This window comes from Patella vulgata, chromosome 2 (genome assembly GCF_932274485.2).
Source record: "Patella vulgata chromosome 2, xgPatVulg1.2, whole genome shotgun sequence".
NCBI classification, from domain to species: Eukaryota; Metazoa; Mollusca; class Gastropoda; family Patellidae; genus Patella; species Patella vulgata.
In genome coordinates this window covers 69,229,784-69,239,364 of record NC_065880.2, presented here as the reverse complement: position 1 = coordinate 69,239,364, position 9,581 = coordinate 69,229,784, and positions in this window count along the sequence as shown.

The window sequence follows — 9,581 nt, the reverse complement described above, 5'->3', positions numbered from 1 at the left end:
CCAGACACCGCATTATACAGGGTGGGACACCGGTTTCCATTTCCAAATGAAGACCGACAGGTTTAAGTTGTTCGAAAATGCATCACATAACTTGAGTTAGTTGCTCGACCCTAAGGTAGAGTATTTTAAGGGATTTTAACACAAAATTAAGCAGTTTTATTCTACAAAATATTATCGGGATTGACCCTTTAAGTAATCCAAATTATAAAAAAGTTATTCCTCTTTAATTCTAATATTAATCTTCAAAACAAAAACAATTGTCTCTAAAATTCTATACAGACAATAAGATAAGATGTACTCGTAATTCATCTTGGGAATATAGCCTGACGAAATATTAATAATAATTTTCTAATTATAGACAATACATATGCTGCATTTATTTCAGAACAACTCAACCGCCAACATTTCTATTATTGTCAATGTCTATTGTTTTGTATAATATTTCCTCACACTTTCGGCTGACTTGGGTTTTTTTCTCTGGTTCAAGATCTTTATCGGTGAATTCAAAAGCAATATAAACAAAAAAATGTCCAATAACCTAGAAAAAAATAATCCAAATAGCAATTATAACTGTTAATTGGAATTTGAAAAAAAAACCAGTAGGCTGTCCGAACAAAATTCTGAGGAGAATATTCAACCCCATTACATTGCTTCATGATTTTTATCGGTGATGTCAGAGGCTAAGAAAAAAAGAAGAAAAATGTCAGCAGCATAAAAAGTGGATTGCAAAGCGCAAATAAGATATAGGTCTATACCGGTAATATAAAATTTTCGATTAGAATTTGAAAAAAAAGTGTAGGACAAAGTAAACTTAAACAAGCTGCTCGGGAAAATGTTTAAGACAATATTAAAACCCCTTCCACTGTTTCAAGATTTTAATCGGTGATATCAGAAGCATCCAAAAAAGTAAAGAAAGAAAAGTGCAACAACAAAATAACTGGATATATACGAAAACTATATATGGCACCCCCCCCCCCCCATCATAATTTTGTAGGGGATTAATCGTTTATATATTTTCTATCAGGATTTGATGTTGACTGGGGTGAAAATGTCACAACTGACGTAATGACTGCTCTACACAAAGACACTTTACACCCCCTATCCCTCCGCTATAATATCATTAGTATTACCCAAAACTGCTATGAAATTCTAGACCAAAATGTTAACCAAAAATTGCAGGAAAAGGTGAGAAAAAAAATTAAGGGAACATAATAATAATTACTAGTAGTAGTCCATACAGCAGGATTTTTCAGCGTGGTTCACCTTGGCTGGAATGTCCGGTATATACCGGTTCGCTAAACTCCTTAAAACACTGAGCAACCCGCGCGACTCGCGGTATTGTCAAATCGGGTCAAATAGAAAATTTATGGTTTACACCAATCTTCGAATACGACGATCGAAAATGCTAATACCCTTTTAAAGCTCTAATACCCGAACATAATAGAATATACATGTAGAATATACATTTTCTATACATGTAGAAAATTAATGGTTTACACCAATCTTCGAATACCCGAACATAATAGAATATACATGTAGTTTAGGTATAGAGTTTAAGACCTTAACACTGGCATGTAGGGAGAGGGAGTGGGGGCATACGGGCATACGGCCATACGCACTATGGCCATTTGAAGTTTACATCGCCTTCTTTATTTGTCATACATAGATACAAAGCAATACCTTTTTTTGTAAAAGACATTGTATTTTATGTGGTCCTTGGATATGCTTAACTACGCAATTCTAACACTTTGTACATTTAAGCAGGACATACGTATGAGCTGTAATATATGAACGATCTGGCTTGCTATGCCTTTAACTCAGATTAATGAGCTCGCGTCGTTTTATTATGGAAGTTTATCTTGGTAATCCCACTGGGATAGTAGATACCATCTTCGTCTCCTTTAATTTATCGCAGGTGTAATTCTGACTTTTAAAACTAATTATATACAAATGTCACCAAATATCCCTTCATAAACTGTAAATTAATTTTAACACTTAAACTGGCGAGTGCAATGACTGGGTCACACTCAGAACTTCTAAGATGACAAGATCTCACATGGGACAAGGGCTGGATTTCGTTTGCGGAAAATTGTGTGATGGTCTATTAAATTAAAAGAAATTATCATTGGCAATTGGCAATTTAACAGACGATGTTTTTTTTTAGGGAAACAAAATCTCCACACTTGTTTTTTAATATCATGACAGTTCTGTTTCTAGCTAACTTCGTCATCTGAAATCCCAACAATCGTTGTACATACACCTGTTTTTTATTTGTTTGTTTTTTAACTTTTCGAAACCAAGTTCAAATTCTGAAATCTAAAACACCCAATTTTAATTAAGAATTTCCCGACCCAGCATTGACTTCTGACATCTTAACCACCGCCCCCAACCCATTTCCTCAATTCAGACCTGTCCCTCCTTGCATTGACGCCTGGACTGCAAACTTTTGGAAATCAACTTCGATTTTTAAAATCTAAATTATCGCGACCCCAGACACCTATTTTCAATGCTAACGTTTCCAATCCAGCTTTGACTTCTGAACACTAAATTGTCGTTCCACACACATATTTTCAATTCAGTCCTCTGTCCGATCAGTTTCTACATGTAAAATCTAAACTATCCCCTTATGTAGCCAGATGTGCAAGGATTGAGGATCTCCTTTCACGGAGTCGGATATACTTACCATTTCTGCAACACATGATGCCAAATCCAACTATTTCTGCTTTGGGGATTGAGGAGCAAGACATGGGTTCAATCCAACATTTGTAGGTGACAAGAAGCCCAAACGCGTGATGTTTTTCTGGTTGTCCTATTTTCACCAATGCTAAAGACCCCAGCGAGAAATGAATAATTTAAAGCAAAATATGCATTCTTGGTCCATTGAGACAGGATACGTTTTTTTATCCCACGCGTTCACGTGACAGGGAATATAGGGTCACCAGCTTAACCTCGTGGGGTTTCATTCCACTGCTAAAGAACCATACGCGCAAGTAAATTATTGAAATAAAATTGTTCCATAGGCTAGTCCCAAAACTACCGTTTCTGTGTTGAGTGGACGTTAACGTGATTATCTTATACTTTTGCATAACATAAAGCTATTCTGACAATATATTTATTCGACAAATTTCACATTGATATTCCTGAATAGATTATAAAAATTGAGGACATCTGTCATTCATATAAATTATGCATTGCCATTATTACGGTGCTCCGCACAGCCAGAAATGAACTATAATAAAGTTGAACTCACTTCCTTGAATGACAGTCTCTAAAGTGCTAAGGTAACAACTCCGATGAAACTGAATTTTAGTGTGTATTACTAAAGTATTCTAATTTTCACAGGCCTAGTTATATTTAGATTCTCAGCTGTGCCAACTATAAAGTAACGTTAAATTTATTTTTGTCTCTATTATTTCATCTAAACTAGTCCAGACTCTTCAATTAGCCAGGCGACAATCAAATCAATTTAAACCATCAAGGGCACCCAAACGCAGTGCACTGGATCACTCCAAACAAATATGGCAGTCGCAATGAACGAAAGCAATCTAGTTTACGGATATTCGAATGGATAAATCTTATGCAATACAAAATTATTGATTAGTTAGAGGGAATCAATGTGTGGTTGCTGTATATATTTTACTGGCTATTTTAAACCTTTCTAAATCTCGTATTTCACATTTCTGACAGGGTCACATTTATGTCCATACTGAATCAGCGACTAGCTCCGTTTATAACCAGGATTTGCTATCTGAGTTATTGTTTCACTGGATGTTGCCATTACATCCGTTTTTTCGCTGGAATCCACAAATGTCAGTTCTTCTTTTAGAAAAGTATCTTCAACATCAGTTGAATCTTCAGCGGTACCGTGTAGAATGTTGCTCTCTATGTCGTCCGTGGTTGTCCAATCTTCAGAACCATCAATGCTATCGTGTGCTTCAGATCTAATTGAGAGATTGCTACTGTCAAAACGTGAAGAATCAAACTCTTCTCTTTTACAAGGACTATTGGCCAGGTGTAGACCAAGTTGTGGCCCCGTGTTGGATTGTGATATAAGTGCATTTCCAGCTATGACTTTAGTAGACCGAACCGTCACACTTAATTGTACAGCGGGATCTGTATCAGTCGATGAAACGCCGGGGTCACTTTTCCAGTTTCTGGTTCTGACCTTCCTTACACATTCACGCTTTGCATTATCATAAATTGATGATTTTGTTTTCCTTGAAGAAATTCCCCCTTTACTCTTGTCATGGCTTTTTACAATTGAATGTTTCTTACTGGAGTTACTGGGGTTAGTTTCACCTATACGAGTAATACGGCTGAATGTTTCGTCGATGATAATATCCTCAGTACTGCCATCAACTGTATCTTGGTTTATGGAACTAAACTGCAGTATGCTGCTACTTAGATCTTCCCTTCCAATAGAAATATCACTTTCACAGAAACTGTAAACTTCTCTATCTGAATTATGTTCAAATGGCATCCGTTCCGTGGTTTCTGGTTTGGTTTCGCATAGGTTTGGGGATTTGGATTCTGTATCATCTGACCCACTAGTGCGCTGATAGCTGCTGACGTCAGTCTCTTCAAAGACAAATGAAGAAGACGCGGAACTAGTTGTATGGACATACCTCTCCCTTTCCCGCTCAAAAAATGAAGAATCTAATTCTTCTTCGGTTGAAGACTCGTCCAACAGTCCGTGTGTATCTTCTTCTTTTACTGGACCCTGACCTAACTCAATACTAAGGGGACGGCTCTGACTTTCAGGCAGTTCTATGTTTAAGGTGCGAGGACCGCTTTCATCGGATTTCTTTGAATGTAAGGAATGTTGATAATTATTATCGAGGTCTGTATTTCTCCTTGTATTACTAAGGTTAAGTTGAAACACAAGATTCCCCTTGTCCTTTTCAGATGTTGTAGTCCCAAGTTTGTTGTCAATGGTTGAACGAATTTTTACTTTATCAGTTATTTTTGTAGATTCATCACATGGTGGCCTTGGTAAAAGGGGGTCAACATTTGTTTTAGTCTTTGTGAATTCAGCCACTATCTTTGTTTCTAAGTTTGTAATGTGAATATCATTTCTATGTTTCTGATTTTGATTGCTGTCATTGTCGGATAGTACCCCGGTGCCCACGCCCATTGAAGTCTCTCTTGAGTGTGTTTCTATGTCTGATAATGAATTTGAAGACGACTTATTAGCATAATCGGAATAATCTACAATCCTTGGGAATGGCTGATGATCTGTTAACGACCCTGCTGTAACGACCCGAACTGTGGGCCCTTGGTTCACGGTATCAGCATAAAGATGCTTGATATTGTCTTCGGATTTGCTGGCTAAATGATCTGTACTCTTCTCGGGTCGACAAATGTTGCGCATGCTTTCAGAATGTTCGTAATCCGAATCTTTAAGTAATGCGTACGATTCAAACTCTTTATCAAAAGATGCCAGTTTTCTTTTTTCAGCCTTTTGTGAGTTGTTTCTATCGTTATCAGAATTGTTTTCAAGTAACTCGTACATTACATCTGAAGCATTGGATTTGGGAGTAGGACTTGAACCGGAGTACTCACTGCTGTCTTGGTTATTATCAGCGGAGGTTAAGGGATGTGATTGGATAGCCGCAGAAATTCTGATATACTCGTCGCCTTGGACTGGTTTGTTGGAACAAGTTGAGTCACTATACAGCAAAGGGGCGGATTCCGGAGCAAAAATGTCTTCTTCAACTGTGCATTGACTTCGTTTCTTGTCAATATTATCTATTTCGCTTATGTCTTTTACTAAACTTTTCGCGCGGACTAAGTTGGGATTGTTTTTATCATCCATGTACAACAATGGAACAGTTTCAGGAATTATTTCGCTTTCAAAGACCACATGGTTAGTATGTTCTTCTAAGGTTGATAAGTTAGAAGAGACGTTGCCAACTGAATCCGAGCACTCACCGATTTCCTTGCCATTGCCCGCTTGGTTATCTGTAGTCTTTATTATGTCTTCTTCATCTCTCACAGAGTTGGTGGAGTAGTTTAAATCATCCCTGGGTACAGCTTGCAATAAGGCTGCCGTTTCGGGGGCGAAATATTCCTGATCAGTGTTATCATGAATTTCTAAGGGGTCAATCGTTTCATCATCCTTCCGTTGCCTGGTCTGGTTTTGATCTTGCACACAATCGCTTTTGTCTTCTACAAAATTGTGCGTTTTGATTCCCCTTGGTATATTGTCATCATATGGCAATGGGGCTACTTCAGGTATTATTTCGGTTTCGAAGATCTCATCAATTGTCTGTTTGTCATTGGTCGTGGGGTTGTCCGATTGGTCACTATAACTTGACTTGGCCGGTTTTTTATCGTTCAAGTCATCATTAATGTCTCGTAAACGGTATTGTATTGAAACTGTATTGCCATTGGGGTGACTGTCATCAAACAATAACTGGGTGGTTTTAGATTTTGTTTCCCTTTTAAAGATCACACCATCAACATGTTCTTCAGTGTTTGTGATTTGGTGAGATTGGTCATTTATCGTTGATTTATCCCCACATCGCTCTCCAGCTGCTGCTGCAAAGACTTCCTCTACCACGCCAACGCTTCTATCTTTTACTGAATCTTCCAGGTAAGATAATTCGGAATTACTTTCATCGTACATCCGTTGGGCGGATTCGGCAATGATTCCGACTTCGAAATTCTGATTGTGAATCTGTTCGGCGCGTGCTATGCCTGAAGGGTCTACGTACCCCAGAAACACTTCGCGTAGGGTTTCAGCGGCTTCAGTCGGATATGGTATTCCTTCGTTGCTTGTTAAAAGTGTTTCCGTTCTTTCTAATACATGTATTGGGGATTTTACTAAAGACCCGTCTCTGAAAACCACTTTATCTATAATGTCATATGGTGATATATGTCTACCAGAAACACTTGTCTTTGAACTGGATTCTTCGTTTAGTAATGTTAGTTTATTATCCAGTTGCTGATATTTTGCTAATTGTTGGATGTCTATTGATGATTCCTTGGAATCATGGGGAAGTGTATTATTTGTGTTTTCGGCTATTCTGTCCTTGACAGCATCCAATGTTTCGGAGCGATGTAATGGTTCTGTTTGGTTTCTTAAACCATCGTCGGTTTGATTCATAACTGTTTCCAAAGACTTCTGATTTACATGAGTAGATGTTGACACCGACTCGGTAGAAGTTTGGTGCGGTAATGTATTCACATCCTCGTAATCTTTGATACATTTGGCAGTGTCGGGCTGTTGCTGGTTTCTTACAAAACCTATTACACAATTTTCTTTTTTTTCGTCGGCCTCCACCATTGCAACATTAGAGCACGTTTCGTCGTGGGAAAGCGATACCGAAAGTTCTCTAGTAATACAGTCATTAGCTATTATTGACTCCACAGATACATCCAATGACACAACCATTGATTCGTCTATAGAAATGGAACCATTGCTATCACTCAAAGTTCTATTGAATATGACGGTGGTTTGCGATGAATTGTTCGTTTTGGTTTCTACATCATCATTGGAATCTTCTAGCCTCAATGCATAAGTGTTTTGCAAAGAATCGTCGTCCGAAATTGATTTTGCATGATTTGGCTCGGACATAAGGTTTATTTTATTCCTCGTGGGGTCAGATGAGGTGTTGGTCCCTAGTGTATCTGTAGAATGTAAATCATACGTAATAGAACTCTTCGATGTATCTTCATCTGAAGTAGACAAAGGTGTATTTTTTCTTCCCTTTTGTTTAATCAGGCTCTCCATTGTATTTTTAGAAATCGGATCAACTTGATTTCTTAAATTAGTATCCTCAGACATAATTATTTCAAAAGAAAGAATTGTTTGTGTAGATTTTGAAATAAAGTCCTTCATATCTTCGAGCGATGCAATTTGTGATTCTTGTTCTGAATAGATGTTTTCGCGACTTTCTAACTTAGTTCGGTGAATTCCTGATGTGTCGTTCTGATCTGTTAGTAAGGATAGATTGCATGGCTGTGAGTTATCTGGTTGAGCTATGGTATCGCGTTCTTGTGACTTTATGTTCTTATCTGTAACATTACTTTGAAGGATCGATGAGCAGTTAGCTTGGTCTGTTGGATTTTCTACAATATCTTCTTTAAAACTATATTGGTCGATATCTTGAGGAGAAAATATTTCATTACATTCGGACAAAATATCTTCTTTTCTGACTGATTGGTGCTTCTGTTGATTGGTGTGGTCAACGAGTGAGGAGGTGGGTTGCTTGTTCGCCAGCAGTAAAATATCGTTATCTAATGATTTCTGACTGCGAGAAATGACATTTTTGGGGGTCGATTGTCGTTGATTATCAATCTCTGATAAATTCTTCTCCGAACAGTCATGTTTACTGTTTTCATGTATGTCCTTTAGCTGTAATTTATTTGTTGCATTACACTGCCGACAAACCCATTCCAGCGAGGCGGAATCAGAAGTCACCTTCTCAGACTTACTGGTTAGTTGACACATTTCGCCTGTTTGTAACGGGCTTATTAATCCAGTAGACGTATTCAGTGGGTAAGGGTAAGGTGAAACGGTTTCCCTCTTTAATGGCTCCAGTTTGATGCTACAGGGCCCAGGTACATCCTCAGTTGCCGTATGACCATGTGAGCTGGTTTGTGTTGACTTAAGGGTGTTGGTATAAACCTCAGTAATAACATTTGTAGGCGTTTGTAATTTTGCCTGTTCCTTAGAATCCCGATTCTTTTCTTTAAGTTTTTCATGATTTTGTTGAAGAAAAGATCTTGCCCTTTCAAGTTGCTTTTCAACCAAAGCAGCAGTTTTTGTCATTTGTTCTTCAAGCATTTTCTCAACTCGTTCGATTTGTCTTTGCACCATGGCCTCGGTTTCTGACAGCCTATAATCCTGTACTGTTGTAACCTCAGTTTCTGCCATGACAGTGGATTTGTTTTCGATCTGATATTTAAGTATTTTAAAAGAGATAAGTATTTATAATAATCAAAATTAAATTACAGTGTTCAGACCAGGACAGCCCCCGGATCCATTGTCGTAATTTGGTATTTTGTATAGGGTTTACAAGACCCGTAGTTCGTCTCATTCGCGTTTTTTTTTCAGAAATGTGTTAGGTTATTTGCTTTTGTTCCCCTCACCTAATATATGAAACATCTGCACAATACATTTATACCAGTGGTCAGTATCATGGTATGTCTCTAACTACACAATTTCACTCAATAATTTATACTTAATTATGCCTGATTAGTCTGCGTTTGTCAGGTATAATTGGATAAGAGCAGAGTTGAATGTCTATTACATTTATGCAATCTATAGACACATTATTCAAATATTAGATAAGTCACCTTCCAGTAAATAAATTACACACAATAAACGACACATTAAAATAGGCTCTATTGTATAATATCCGTATTGTTTAGCTTTACGTTAGCACATTTGTAATCCGTTTGAGTTTTATAAAACCCTCCTTTCTACTTAAATACGTTTCGTTAAAGAAATAATCTCATACGTTCGTTATCACACCTGTATATACAAATTAATTTATGTCTTGAGAAAGATAAATCTATAAGATTTACGTTAGCACGTTTGTAAAACATTTTTGTCCGTATCAGTTTTATAAATC